Source organism: Tympanuchus pallidicinctus, unplaced genomic scaffold (assembly GCF_026119805.1).
Source record: "Tympanuchus pallidicinctus isolate F22 unplaced genomic scaffold, pur_lepc_1.0 scaffold22, whole genome shotgun sequence".
NCBI lineage: Eukaryota > Metazoa > Chordata > Aves > Galliformes > Phasianidae > Tympanuchus > Tympanuchus pallidicinctus.
The window spans coordinates 6,749,912-6,766,195 of record NW_026294739.1 but is presented as its reverse complement, the minus strand read 5'-3'; positions in this window follow the sequence as shown (position 1 = coordinate 6,766,195).

The window sequence follows — 16,284 nt, the reverse complement described above, 5'->3', positions numbered from 1 at the left end:
CGGTGTTCACAGCCCTGCCGTGGCTGCTAGCTATTAGGGCTGCACACTGCTTTTCAGATTTACAGCTCTGTGCTTGTCATTTCCAGATGCAGTTTTACTAAGACAGTCGCTCAGGAAACGTTGTGAGAAGCAGCAGGTTTCCAGTAAAACATGCCCATAAACACTATAGTTGCTGGCAAAATAAGGCTTACACCCAGATGCTTTAGGAAAAAAAAAACAACAGTCTATTCTTTGTTCACTTTTACCCTGAGGGTTCAACTCATGTCCATAAATATGTACAATGGCGCAGCTCATCCAGCCCAGCCAGTGGGATGCGTAATTCCACGTCTCAGACACTTCTACTGTTTCTATTGTACAAGGATTCTAGCTGATGAAAGTAGTTCAGAAAGATATTTCAATCAAAACTCAGCTGCCCAGGCACTGCTGTCCTTGACATCAGATGGAAACACCAAACTAAACCAGAATTTCTCTGGGAGCAGCAGTGGTTCCTTACAGAGCCTGCTTGCCAGTGTTTCCAGGAAAAGTGCCAAACTTTGGTTTGCCACTATGAAATCAGTAATGGTTAATGTGTATGCAGAAGTCAGAAAGTACTGTATATATCTTATGTTTCTCAGCCTGTATATTGACCATATCAGCGAAGTCTAAATACCAGAAATAGACACACCTTAGTGCCTTGGGAAAGCTTTTGATTCCCCTCCCCTCCCCTCCCCTCCCCTCCCCTCCCCTCCCCTCCCCTCCCCTCCCCTCCCCTCCCCTCCCCTCCCCTCTCTTCATCTTGTTTCTTTACTGGATCTTTTCTGTTTGCTTCTGTTATTAGGAAAATAAAAGAAGAGCCATTCCTATCTGAGATTTCCTATAATATTCTTTATTGTTGTATGCTGCATTTTATAAATCAAGTATATAGCTATTACTTTTTAGTGTGGCTAGTAAAAGCATATCACATGCCTCTTCTTTTTTTCTTTGTTTCTCCTGGCTTTTCTATTTAAATGAAACAAATTCCTCAATCAGTTTCCACTTGAATGGTGAGCAGCATCGCATGGAAGACTAGATACTGTTGTACCTGTATTGATGATATTTGCACCCCTGGTCAGAAGGGGAAGGTTTTATAGTCTGCTTAAATTCAGATGGTGTGACCTAAACAGAGCACTTTATCTTTCTCCTTCATCTCTCTGATGGAGCAGGGCATTTATTTTTCTGGCAAGTGTTGTGTTTTCTTTTTAGTCTGTGTACCCCCTCTGTAGCACAGAAATCATTTCCTTATAGCTGTTTTTACAGAGCAGGGTAAAAGTTGATGTATTCATTACCAAGGCTCCCCAGGCATTTTTTGTGTGCAGTATATAGAGATGTACTGAATGAAAGATATCCACTGCCAACTTGTCAGCCCAAGCATGGGGCTGTGCAGTGCTCCTCGGCAAGTGCCTTGTCTTGTGACTCCTGTCTGCTCTTCCATGGCTTTAACAAAAAAGCCAGACCATAAGTGATAAATTGAAATGTAGAAGTGATACTTCAGACCATCTCCTTTCCGTGCACACATGGTGTAGGATGATTGCTGCCCCTTGAGATGCTGGCTCCTTTGTCAGATGTTTTAGTTTAAAAAATAAAAGAAGAAAGGAAAAAACGCAGTTTTTTATTTCCTGTAAACTTAATTAAAATGTAAGAGGTCACGCCAGTAGCATATCAGTAGTGCTGTAGTTTAGAAACGCTGCACCTATTGCATGCTACCTAGATTTGATGTTTCTTGTACGAGAAAAAATATGATTCTGAGGATAAAAAGAGAAAGTTTATGCTGACCTTATGCTTAGAATTGTGAGCTGAGAATGACATTCCTGGCCAACATCATGTTTTCTTCCTAAAGGATGACAAGGTTCATCACAAGTGAAAATCCTTATGGTCTTAGGAGCTTCTCTTCTGATTGTCTTCTTCTGCTCTTTCTTCATAGGGACATTTCCCATGTGAAAGTCTTTCCTTCTTTCATGCTTTATTTTTTTCAGGCTCTCCACAAGATAAGCAGTGTATAAAATGTCGAATTCTAGGCATATGGATATTAGGGACTTTTGCTGTCCATAATAGAAGAATATATTTTTTATGTATTTTGATAAAGGGTTTTTGTTTGTTTGTTTGTTTTTGATTTTCTTTCGTCGTTTCTTTCTATCTCTTTTTTTTTTTTTTTTTCTTTTTGCCACAGGTGTGTTGGACATCACACTGTCTGGATACTCAGGCTTCATTGCATTTGCTTTTGTTCAATTTTAGGTTTCAATTTTACTTTTGAGTAATAGTCTTTTCTTTTAATTTTCCTTCCTCTTAGTACTAGAAGTCAGCCTGAACATATGTAATGTTTTAGAAGTTTTAATTATTTCATCTTAATTTACAGTGATAGATTTTTTGTCTGCCTTCAGACCAACTTCTCAGTTTACCTGAAGTGACATTAGCTGGCACTGCTTTGGATGAGGATGAGGTCCTCCACAGCTGTCCAAAGAAGCAGCTGTGATTTGTGCTTCAGTTGTGTTCCTATGTGTTTGCGCAGCTTCAGATTCCTTGATTTTGTCTTACCCCATGTGTGTGGCGTCAGTACAAGCAAACCACATAATGAGACATGCAACTGAGAAAAAGATAAATGGTACAAAAGAGAAAAACGCAGTTACTGCAAATGAGAGAAAGAAGTGCTGCTTTACACTGAGCAAGAGGTTTCATTAGCATCTTACTCTATTAGCAGAGGGTATGCCTTCAGGTTGTGGTTCAAAAAATAACTAAATAAATGTTTATTTTGAGTCAGTGTGGCTAATGAGCAAAAGTTATTAGTGAAGCCTCCCTGGGAGCATCTTAAGCTTTAGGTCCCATTCTGAATTTCTCCATTTAGTCTAGTTACGCCTAAACTTGTTCAGATAGTATAGTGTCAACAGTTTGTCTTTGGAATTATTAATTGAAGTATATGCTTGAAAGTGGCTGTGTGTCTTGAAAGATAGGCATTTACAATTCAGAGAAAGAGAATGGTTGTTCTCCTCTTGTATTTTCTTTTCATGGATGATACTGATGACATTCAGGCAGGGCAGGGTGAAATACAGTGGTTAGGTCACCTTAATTAGGGTAAATAAAATGTGTTTCTTCCAAAGAGGTGGAGACCCTTTTTAATTAGACATTTGTGAGTCACTGTTATTTTTTATGTGTTATTTTTATTGGGGTTGTTTTCCCAGGAATCTACACTTAACAGAGAGATGTTTTATGTGGCGTGTTCTGGTTTGTGCATGGAGGCAGAAGTTTTAATGTAATTGTTTAGGAGCAAGTAATATATATAATGTATATATACTAGTTATACCTGCTGTTTAGATAGACTATCCATGTTTTTATGACTTCAGAATAATAGAAAAAGTAAGCTTTTATACATACCATTTCCTGCATAGCGTATGTAACAAGACTTCTGGGGATCTGTGTGGTTGTGCTCCGCAGTTCCCTTGGTCTAGCACTGTGGAATAAAGAGCTGTGTGTTTCTTTGTCATTATTCTAATAGACGAACCTTCTTCATTAAAAAGTTTTCCTCTCTAAAACAATCTCCAAGATAGGTAGTGACTCCATGTCCCCACTGTATTTTGTAATGGCTGTGAAAAGCTTTCAGATTGAGTTTCTTGTTTGAAATAAATCGCCAAAGCATCAGAGGGACCTAAAGGGGCTTTTTGAGACCAAAGCTGGAACACAGAAATTTCAGATACTTGGCCACCTTCTGGAAGGAACAAATTCCATAACAGACTCCCTGAGGATGCGTGTGGATGTCTGAAAGCAGAGGAATGAGAACCAAAAAGTATGCAGTTGCCTCTGCTTTTGACATGACATGCTAAAAGCAAGACTGTGTCTTAAGTGTTGCCCCACACCAGGACTTCAGTGTTTGCGTGCTGGGAGGACTCCTTCTTACACCTGGGATTCCCATTCAAGTGACAACTTTTCTTGCTGGATTTCAGATACTTTTCCTTCAAAGCACAACTGCCATGGAGGAGCTAATGCCCTTATTTAATGTAATAACTCAGTGATTAATTTATCCTGTCAAAGTGTGGGAAACCTGAATTCAATTTCCTTTTCTGCCTGAGGGATTTGAACTCCAAGACCACACAGAGTGACCTGATCAGCAAGCTACAGTATTTCGTAGGTGAAGAAGATTTTCATTCATGCTTTCTAAGATGTGCAAGCAACATGAAAGAGCATGTATTAAGAAGGCTAATTGCTCTGTTACTTGGTGGTCAGTGGTCAGAAAACTGATCCCAGCTTTTCCCACTCTAAGCTGTAGCTATTATTGTGCTGGGTATCAGGGATGCCTGCCTCAGCCATGTATGTACGGGCTGGGAGCTTGTGGGCAATTTCCAAGCTGAGGTCTAATAGAGCTGTGCATGTTTAGGACATGAATGCACACGTTACTCAGTCCCATAGGACCTTACAGGCAAGCGCCTGTACAGGCGTCTCTGTGCTCTCTGAAAACAGCCAGAAACACAGCTTTAATGACCAGGACATCTTGAACACATCTTGCAGCTTTGGGTGGATCTTGAGCAAGTCTTTTGAGGGCTGGAATTCTGGCATGGGCACAGGAGCCCACAGCTTTTTGCAAGTTCAAGGCCCATCTTTCAAAAGCTGGAGGAAAGGGTAACACTTAATCACTTCAGTGTGTGTGCAGGGCAATACCATGCTTGGCTGATTGCATTGGGTACGGTTGCCTACTATTCCAACTTGCTGTTACACTGTTACATTTTGTTGGTACTGAATTATTTTCATTCCCAGTGCCAGGGCAGTCCTGAAACAGATTGTGGATATGTGTAGGTCAAGGGGAAGGAAAATTAAGGGTCATTGAAAGTTTATACAGTGGTGCTTTTTCATTTTCTATAAAGCTAGCTACATTTAGGCTCCCTGTTGGGTTCGGTTTTTTTTCCCTTGTCTATTATTTTCAAAGAAGAGAGTGCATATGACAGTCTGAGAATAGCACCAGCCTGAACGCAGATGGTAGGGATTACACCACACTGAGCCCTGACCTTCAAAAGCCTGCCGTTTCTTTTCAAGGTTTCTCTTCTTTGACAGGTGGACTGGCTTTTGTCAATTACTTTCATTAATGCATTTTTTTCATTATGATCAATTACCTGTGCTTTAGTCTTTGTCTCAAAATTACAGCAAAGCAGGTTCCAAATAGAAAAAACTGAAACAGTTTCCCTTACTTATTCCCTTTTTTGTTGCCCCAGGGTTCTCTGAAGCGCTGGAACATTTAACTCACAGTGAAGAAATACTGCCCAGCTTCTGCTCACCATCATCGTCAGCTGCTTGGTTTGGAGGTTCTGGCCAGTGCACAAGGTAAAAGATACTCCATCTAATCACAGATCAAGTTTTCAGGGGGCTATGTTTAAAATATATTATTTTCTGTTATTTTAGTTATAAATGACCAAGACACTAGAAATGGAAGCAGTTAAGCCTTTATTTTATAATCTGAATGGCAAGAGTGCATAGGACCAGATACGGCCATTCTGTGTGTAATGTAATATTATGTGAAAGTCAGCTATTCCAGAGAAAGTCTGCTGAACTCAGTGGGAATACACTAGTATAAGTGAAAACAGGATTTCTTCATTAGAGATACTGACAGGCAGGTTAGAAATTCAGATGCTTCTTGGAAACCTCACAAGCCAGAGCATAGAGTCCAGAACTGGGCTGCTGATGTAAGAATCTACTCTTGGAAGTGTGAGTTCTTCTCTCCTGTTTTGCATTCTGCTGAAAATATTATCAGTGGTTTTCCTCAACATTACAGAGTGTCTGTGACTGTCAGAAACAAGGGAAGTGGTGACCAGTTGTTCCTGCAGCTCCACATCTCACCAAATGAGTCTGGTCTGCATTTTTTTTTCCAACAGACATACAGATTTCACTAGTCACAGTAACTTCTTTGTCCCTAACCTGACATTATCTTTGCTGAAAATAAACCGTGATCTTATGACAACATGGCAAAATGAGGTTCTTCAGTTCCCTAGTCCTTTTTGCAGCCTCCTTGCTCTCTGCCTCTGGAATGAGCGACAAGAGGCTGGGTGCTGCTCTGCCCTCCCCTGCAGTGTTTGCCCTTAGTCATTCAGAACAGCTCAATGTCTCCTAAAATACTGTGCGAGATTTGGCCCAAGTTTCCATTTCCAAATGAGTGTCAGCAGACAATTTCTAAAGAGCTGTAGATGCAGAGGGAAGAATTTGTAAAGGACTGAAGTGCTTTCCTGCTTTGGTTCCTCCTTTTACAGAGGGATGGTCTTGGCCCGAATCAAACCTGAAAAGGTGCTAATGTACAAGACAGCCAGACTTCTAGTACGCAGTGGAGGTAAGCAATTAGTGCTCAGTAATGCTAGTAAGATTTCCCACATAGATCCTCTGTTTCCTGGCTCAAACAGATCAACAAACAAAATAAATCTGTCTCAAATTTGGTAATATTTGCTCCAACTATGGTACAATCTTTAGAATAACATTGTGGTGCTGTAAAACATGTTGAAATACAGTGTTACATCATCAGTGCCATTCATTCCTACAATGTTACTACAATAAATTATGGTGCAATGCATGCCTTGGGATTAAAAGTACATTTTTAATATGGCATTTTTAATTTGCGTAAGACTTACCAAGTCTTATCCAAGACAGTAAAGATTTTGATGCAGTGTAAAAAGAAGGTGATAAAAAAGCCTAATGAGGTTTGCTTTATTTTAAAACTTCATTTAAAAGGGATTTGTCATTAGCACCAAATGTGTGGGGTCAAAATCAAGACCTCAAACACACAATAGATGCATTGCATTTTAACAGTAAGTTATCATTTAAAAGTAGCTTTAAATACTTGTTTCCAATAGAAATCACTTACAAAAATGAGGTTTGAGAGCTATAAGGTACTTAAAAACTGGAAACAACTGTAGTGTTGTTCATTTTTTTTAAGAGAGAAGCGAATATTATTTTCAGACTTCTGATTATATGAATGAGAATTCTGCCTCAGATTCTAGTAAAAAAAAAAGTAGGTTAGGTCTCTAATGAGTGCTACTGCTGTGAGTAGCTTGAAGGAGGCAAGCCAAGTATGTGCAGGGTTCTGATTTTTTGAACAAACAGAGCAGGAAGATATAATGCATTCTAGAAATTCAGCTATTTAGGAAGAACTTTGCAGGTGGCATCCTCCTAAAATTTAATTACCTACATTACTTCTTATTTATAGGTCTACCAGCTGGTTTAGTAGTCACAGAAAGTATTTATCATAAACAAAGGTTTTGGGAAAAGGGAAATTACATTGCAATCTTCTATATGTACCAGCCCTTTGAAAACGTACTAAAACATTTTACAGAGTAAAGCCATGAGAGTAATTTCATCAGTGAAGCGATGCACCTCACTCTGCACAAAAGCTAGTTTGCATCCTTCCACTGCAAGCCAACGACTGCAGAAAGAGCTGGCCTTTATTTAGACGAGATGCTTGCAGATGCACAGGAACCATTTTTTCCTTCCTGTACAGCTTGCCTTGGGGATTGCCTTAACATTCAATGTGGAAATAGCGAGTGAGAGCTACTGACATAAACTCTGAGTATTCATGGGTTATTGTTGCATTCCTCAGCAGAAAAGCTACAGCATCTGTCTGAACACCCTGGCGAGTAATTGCAGTAATACATGATACAAATAAAAGCCAGTTCCTTAGAAATATGTTGGTTTTCTATTTCATAATTCTTGTCAGTGACTTCTCATCCAACTAGTACCACTACAGGTGGTAAATAAAAATCTAACTGATCTCTCTACTGTGGTTTAGTTCGTGCTTATTAAATTATCTGGATTACTTATGGTACGCTGTGGAATCATGACACGCCATATATTGAAAAAGCACACAAGAAGACCAAAAGCATAGCTTTTGTCTAAGCCATATACAACTATTTAAATATGTATATAGTTTTGATACATAAATAAAGATGTAGCTATCTAAAAGCACTTGTTAGAAATATTTTCATTTACTGCTGGAATAATACCTAATTTGAAAATGTGTTTCACTCTCTCTCCCCTTCACCATCCCACCCAAAAATAGAGTTGTTAAAAGTTTTCAGTAAAAAACATTTTCTCCCATGATCTATGATCACATTCTGTTATTAAAAAAAAAAAAAAAGCAAGAAGTTACTTCTTTGGTTGTTTCAAAGAGAAACATTCTGTATAACTAGTTAATATTTTATGATTATTACCTTTTCCTTATTAATTTGTGCTCCAATTCAGAAACTCCTTTGTTGTCAAGCATGTGCTTGGACCTTACTAAAAGGTACAGGTAAAAAGGACTGTGTGCAAATAAGCTTTGGTGGCATATCTCAAATGTTGGATTATTAATAACCTGTGCCTACATTGTGCTGAAATGGGTCTGACTGACATTAATGCTAGTGTAAAAATAAAAAAATCGTCAATTGCAAATATAAAATAGTGATTTTTTTTTTTCCATTGGATCATTCCTAGTGGATTTAGTGGCTATGCCTGAAAGAGACATTCCCAAAGAATTTGACTGAGTGAAATTTGCACAGAAGTCTAGATCTACTGAAAAGCTACAAACTGAGATTTGAAACCAAATTTTACTGAGAGCAGAAGTTCAGTTCATATTTCTAAGTAGTTAACAAGGAGTAATAGGTTTTAAGACCTGCCTTAATACGCTACTGCTGTGTGAACTTATCCCCAAACTTTGTGGGTGCTTGCTCTTTAATTCCTTGCTTTGTTCTTTAATTAGCAAGCTCTTAAACATATGACAAATTTATGTAAAATAATGTGTTATTTTTCTCATTAGTGACATAATTATGTTGCACCACTGTAAGATTACTTTGTCTAATTATGTCTAGGCAGAGATTACAGGTAATTAATATAACAAATAATTTTGACTATAACTACTAATAATTGCTTTCTTGAAGAATTTTCTGAAACCCTTAAGTAATTTTATTACATCCACATACAGCATTACAATAAATCCTTAGCAGTTGGTAATTAATTACTTAAAGAATTAATTAATTGCTACATTGAATTACATGTTTAAAACCCAGGAAGAACAGAATATACTTTTACTGTCAGAAATGAGGCTCCTTCTGGTCAAGGAGTCGCAGAGTTCCAGCGGTTCTCAGCCTGTTGCTGAGCTGTGGCTCAGGTGTGAGGTTCAGGAGCACTGTCCTAACTGCTGCTCTGCTCCATCCAGGAGCTGCAGGCGCCCTTCAGTCATTACAGGACACCACCTGTGTCCTGAGACACTTACTTCTCCCACAGATGGCATCTGCACCATGGGGATGATACTGCTGTTTTTGCTGGCAAAAGCTTTGGAAACCTAAAGCAGGAGTCCCAAGGAAATTCCTGTACTCACAAGGTAAAAGAGTAAATTTCTTTTATTGCTGACCAGTGTTTTATGTGTGTATGTGCATGTGCGCTCGTAGCTTGATTGCTGGTAGGGTGTGTGCAGCTTTGGTTATGAATGTCACTGCAAGGGTGAGGGGTCCAAGCCAGTTTAGGCAGTTTTGCCTAAAAGGTGATCTGTGTGTGAAAGAATCTGAGAACCACTGATATGCTGTATTATCCCAGGACATGCCACATTAAAATACGGGTCTGTGAAAGCCTGTTGTTTAAAAGCCCATCTAGTTCCATGTTTTGCAACGGCTGATGCCTGTTTTATCTGCAGATTATTTTTTTTTTTTTTAAGATGCATGGACTGAAATTTAAAAGTAAAATTTAATTTCCTCTCCTTACCAAATACTGTGCCTTAGTACCAGGCTCATGCTTCAAGATCCATTTCACTAAGAAATCACTTTCATCTTCTATATTGTGTTGTCTCTTTATGCCAGATATTTATTTGTGTTTTATGGCTTCCCTGGGCCTTATTTTTCCACTAATACTGAGCACCAATTGCTGCTGTTGCCACTCATGTCTGTCCATTTCCTCAAGTCCTGAAGTTATCAATCCAGGGAGAAGTTTCATAACTCTGAGAAAGAAAGGCCAAATGATTTATCCAAATCCAAAAGAGTTATACTTTGGCTATTATAAGCAACAAAACATAATAAATGCTGTGTGGCACATGAATGTCTAGAAGACCAAATTATAGGTATTATCTGGTGCTCATTCTGCCAAACAAAGGTGGAAAGAAGCAGCAGCTCACTGGACCTAGGTGGAAATTTTCCAGCTTAAATTGTTTTCATCAGAAAACCTGTCATTTGTCCAAGATTTACTGAAGCACAGTAAGATGTGACCTCTGAGCAAGGTCTGTTTTGGCGAAATATTTTTCTATTTCATTACATGTTTCGGTGTTTTCAAATTTCCTACAGTCAGGTGAAGCATGAGCAATCTAACCTAAAATTAAAGAGTTTGACTTGTTCAGAATGCACTTATTTTGGTCCTGGGAATTTGATTTTGGAAGACATCTCCCTTATTTTCTGAATTTATTTCTTTCAGTTAGAGGGTACAATTCAAAAACCATGACTCTGAAATTTCCAGTACCCTCAGTCTAATAGATGTATGAGACAGCAGCAGCATGAATTGCACACTAATCTGGGTGCCCCTACCAAAGCACTGCTGGTCTTGTCCTCTGGAGTGCTGCTGGACGTCAACCAGCAATGTTAACAAAGTAAACTAAGAACAGTTCTTTCTCACTTTTAAAATAAAATTTCAGTTTTAAGTTTTTGTCACACCATTGACTTTTTTTATTGGATGTGCAGATGTTTCACAAAATGCAAAGTTTATTTTGAGACTTGAACAACATTTTGGGCTCTTAAATTTAAGCCATTATTTTGGATATTATCCTTATTATAATTATTAAGCTAAATAAAATCCAAAGTGGACCTCATGTTTTTCCTTTATTTGTAGGAATTAAGAAATCAAAATGCTCTTTTGCAAACATCCTATAAATTTTGAGCAAAATCGTGAATAAGGGTCATAATCCTCCTTTATTATGTTGTCCTATTAATGCACTAAGCTAAAAATATCCTATACATCGTAAAAAGAGTAAGTACATTCTGAATCCTAGCCTAAAGGTTTAATACTGATACGCTGATTCAAACCTTTTCCTGGGAAAATTGGGTCTTGAGTCATTATAGGTTAGATTTCAGAGAGCATTCCTCAAGCTGCTATTTGAAGGCTAAATTGGTTTTAAGAAAAGCCTTATCTGGGAATTTATTATTGCATTGCTCATAAAACAGCATCCCATAGTTTTATTTCACTTTCTTGTGACATACTCATAGAAATCAGAAAAGGATTAGCTGACAGTAATACCAAACATATTAGAACAATCCCTTTGTATCTGAAAGCAAATTGCAAACCGGAGCACTGATCCTATAAGCTGTCGAGTTCATATTTCAGAAGTGCTGAAATATTCAACAGCTTATTAAAAGTCAATACTCACTGTTTCATCTGATGGAAAAAATGCAGTGTTCCTCCAGTAATTCCAGTTACAGCAAGAGATCTATGTAGTTGAGAATTGGAATCTTGGGAATTTCAAAGTGATCTTTTTATTAAATTAATATACACCAATAGAGTAATAATGAACTTTCCTGTCTGCAAGGATGTGCATACGCTCACCATCTTCATGCAATGTACATCTTGGTACTCAGTGCTGTGCAGGAATACTTGCTGATTCATAAGCATAGCAAAGTTTGGAATAGGCTCTTAAAAACTTAATAGCATCTTTACATTGTGGTTTGCACAACAGAGTTCTTCACAGGATTAACACACCATATAATTTAACTAAAATTAACACAATTAAATCTATTACAAGGCCTTACTAGATAATTTACTAATCTAGAAATCATAAACCTTATATGTGAAGTTAATAAATGCTAAAATTGGTATGAGAGTGGTTTGAAGTCTAGCATTAGCTCATAGACAGAGCTGAACATGAGCAATCTCTTTTCCCAAAGGAAAACAAAGGAAATGAATTATGACTTTTTTCTTTTTCATTTTTAAGACATTAGATGTTGCTGTACTGGATAGAGAGCAGGAAAAAGGTGTTTGTAGGAGTAACTGCTCAAGATGTGTAAAGATTTAACATATATGTAAAATTTAACAGGAAGTCACACAAGTATGTGGAAAATTCTATTACTTTGTTGAGCATGTCATACAGCTCTGTGTCAGGCTTTGTAGAGAATCCTTACCAAAAATGTGGAAAGACATCAAAATAATGTTTCTGTTCTCAGTGTCAAAACTGAGTGGTGTTGAACCCCCAGCAAAAATCTTGGCAGCTTCCAGGATCACAGTAGAAGTTCTACAATACTTCTGAGCATACAGCTGATGAGCAGCATCACAGCTGCACCTGTAATATTGCTTTTCTGTGGAGATTCTGCTTTATCTATGTTCATTATCACACAGCATTTGTATTTGATGCCGCTGTGCTGCTGAGTATCAGTTGTTTTGTGCTAGGGTGAAAAGAGAGGGAATTTGTTCTTCATGGAGAAAGAATACACAATATGTTGGCAGCCAGAGGCAGGCCTATACATTTGGTCACTGATACACAGTGACTCACAAAAAGATGTTCTATGGTAACTTCTATTAACAGAGGCATTCCTCTATTCATTGAAACGGGATAGCAGAAGTATTTGAATGTTTTTTGTTTGTTTTTTATTCAGCAGTGCATTACTACAGCTTTTCCTTTTTTGCTTTGTATAGTTTTGGTAAAAAATGTTTAAAGACTACTTTAGAAGAGAAAGGCAATGTTAGAAGACAAAATGAAGTCAAGATGTGCCCTTCTTACAGAGGTAAATATCATAATGAAGTATACCAGGCAACTGTTACCATGAGGCGTTTAATATTTGCTGTTTATTTTATTTTTTAATACTAGAGGCAAATGTACACATAAATCAGAAATTTTCTTCTCACAGTTTAACTATGTATATTGCAAAGGATTACTTGCAGTGCTCTTTGCAACTCCCAGTTCCTTTCCTGTGTTGCATTCAGGTTTCCTTCAGTATCTGAAGAAAAATTCATAAGAAATCAATTCTCTATTTTAAGAAGCTGGTTTAGGCTTCTACCTTTCAGTAAAGGAAAGAGATTCCTCCATTAAAAAAAGAAAAAAAAAAAGAAAAAAAGAAAAAAAAGAAAAAAGCACTTGAGACCATGTCGTGTTCTTTGCATTCTGCTAGATCCATTATCATTAGTTAAAGCAGGTATGCAGATGTGCAGGTTGTACAAATGCAAAGCAACCCTTGCAAAACAAAAAGAAGAATAAAATAAGCCATTCTTATTAATTTGCACACATGCTAGACTTGTCCAAACACATTAGGTGTGATAGTTTCACTTCCCAGAGATCTCTGATACGTACTGTGGTAGCCCATAAGGTCAGGAGAAGGGGTAATTGCAAAAGCACCTGTCACAGAGCAAAGTACTTAACTAAAAAGTTATCCAAAGGCTTCTTGCTTTTTCTAATACCCCTCTACAAGATACAGTGCTTTGTAGCTCCATGTTGATATTACTGGTATGAGGTGAATCAGAAACATTGCACAAATGTGATTTGTTTTCTTATGTTGAGCAGTGGCGAGGTGTAAGAACATGTTCATTGACTGATGTATTTTCATTCAGTGAAACCATGATTTTTTTTTTTATCTAGAGAGCTAACATGAGGAGTCCTGTAGCTCAACAATGTGAAAGATCATTCCTTAAATCTCACGCCTGTGTAAATCAGAACAGATATAGTGCAGCTCTTAAATGCAGTCTCACTTTGCACTTCTGTCAATGAAATTAGAATTGGCCAACTGTGGTAGTTAAAAAGACATCAAAAAGACATCAAATCTGAGCAGTGGCAATCAACGTGACCTGCTGGGCAGTTTGCATCAAGACTTAGGTGTAGAGAAATGGTCTTACATGCCTTTGGAAACTGATTTGACAAAGGAGGAGTCAATTTCAATATCCAGAAAACATCCAAAGTTCAATAATTTGGTCTTGAAATGTCAGAAATATGTTTGCTGTTTATGTATGTGGGTGTTACATGAGCAATTCAAAAATGTCTTGAATTCCACAGTTTTTCTACATTGAGGATGCTTGTCTGTTCCTAGTGGCATCAAACCACAGAACTGTAAGAATTCAGTTGTGTAAGCCTAGCACTGTTGACTTCTGATCCACATTAGTCATTTCTTTTGGATTTGGCCATAATTTCAATGTTTCCTAAAGGTTTTGAGAAGCGCTGGTGCAGAACCAGAGCCTGATAGTCTCTGAGGACATTGGAGAATGCCTGAGAATGAAAAGCACTGGGACCCATAATTACAGGCTCCAGAAGATAGGTTCAGTTCACTGGACCAGTGGAGAAAGGATTGCATAAAGATCAACTTTTCTGTGACCATAAAGTTATCTCAATACAAAGAAGTGGCACTAGCTAAAGATTCAGAGACAGCATACTTCTGTTCGTACGTAGTTTGATCATAAGGTCATAATCCCTTCATTGTACTGAGTAACTGCATTTGTTTATAGTGTTTTTGACTATGAGCTTTAGTTGAAATTGCTACCCAGTAGAACAAAGTCATAATGATTTGTCCTGTGTACTAGGGTTAAAGTGGTGTGTAATGTGAATTAGGATATCTTTGGAAGAGCAAATCAGGAGAAACCTGCTGCTGCAAATCACAACTAGCTGGATGAGCCTTAGCACTACAGATAGAATTGAAGTGTATGCGAACTTCACAGACCAAAGGCACTCAGTAATTAAATATTCTGAGGAGTCACAGAATGACATGGCAGGCTTTCTTCTCTTAAGGAATTCTTATTCACTTGGTTACATATTTCCTTCAGCAGAAAAAAGCCACAAGCATGATTCAAGTTGGTGTAAACAATAAAGATTGAAGTCCCAAATCCATGTAATTCACCACACAGTACTCCTTTTTTTCCAGTGAGATGCACTCAGCCTAGAAGCACTATGGAACCATAGTGTGCAGTTTGTCATGTTTTGTTTTGTACTTGTTTTTCTTTTTTGCTCTTCCCCTGGCTCCAAACCTTTCTTATGCCTGCAGTTGCTTCCCTTTTTTTTTTTAAAGGTCGACAGGTGGAATAACATCTGTCTGCTTTCTCAGCAAAGACTGGATAGACAGGTGATTCCTCACCATGAATCTTTTCATGGATTTTGTTTTTTGAAAAAAAAAAAAAAAAAATCCAAACAACAACAAAACCAACAACGCTACAATTGTTTATTTGGAGCACAGCCTAGTTATTCCTTGTTGGAAAGGTTCTGCATCACGAGTGTCCAAGACTTTTCAGACATAGAATGTGTTCATTTGTAAAGGCAGAGTGAAATAATGTTTGTAGTCTAGTAATCTACTGCCATCCTAAAAGAGAGACTTCTGTTTTAAAACACATACAGCATACTAATATTTTGTAGATATTTCCATGCTTTTATCAAAAGTTTCACAGTGTTGGGTATTTATTCTCAAGTCCAATTGCCTGGAGTGGTGTGATCATGTAAGATTCTTGGGCATCGTTTAAAAAATTAATTTCTTCTTCTTTTAGCTGAACAGAAAAGCATGAAAACATGACTCAAGTGCTTCTAAAAGCTTGAAAGCCAAAGGCAAACAAAAAGAACCCAAGCTCTGTTATTTAAAAAACAAGTTCCTTAAATTGTATATTCATAATTTTCAGAAGGGTAAGACCATTTATTTCTCAACAGCCAGACGATCAATTCTGCACAGCTGTAATTGGAGACTTACAGTGTATATATGTGGAAATATATTTTAAATTAAGAGTGTGTCCTTTCATGCTAGTCTGTTTTCTTAGCTTCCTGCATAAGAAATCAGTTATTTCCATTTGCTTAAGAAAATGATGTAATTGTTTTGCTCTTGTAAAATTTAAAGCACTGTAAGCAATGCTGAGCTTTTTCACTATTATCAAACACTTTCTAGACGATGACATACTAAGCTGGCAAGCAATAAGTCAAAGTTAGCAATTAAATTACCATTAATTTATTAAAGTTGCTTAAAGTTCCTAGGGAAACAATTCTGGTTATTCATTAATATCCTCTTCCTGCATTCTTCCTGATCACAGAAAAAAAGAGCATTCTCCTGAGTCCTGAAGTTCTAAGGACTACTTAAGTAGCAGGTATTTGTAATCTAGTCTGTAGGTGCTATCTTCAAATAAATGCAGGAGTAGGATGTAGTGAGCGACAGTAAGTTCAGGATGCAATGCTTCATTTAAAAAATGAAAAGAAAATTAAAAAAACCCTCATTCTAATTCCACTGTGAGGTACTAATACATCAGTTCAAGTTATTTGTGGTTAAGGTTGCTATCTTTATTTCAGTAATATAATGAAGTTGCCAAATATTCAGTTTTAAATGCAAGTCACAATGCCGACTTCACTCTTAA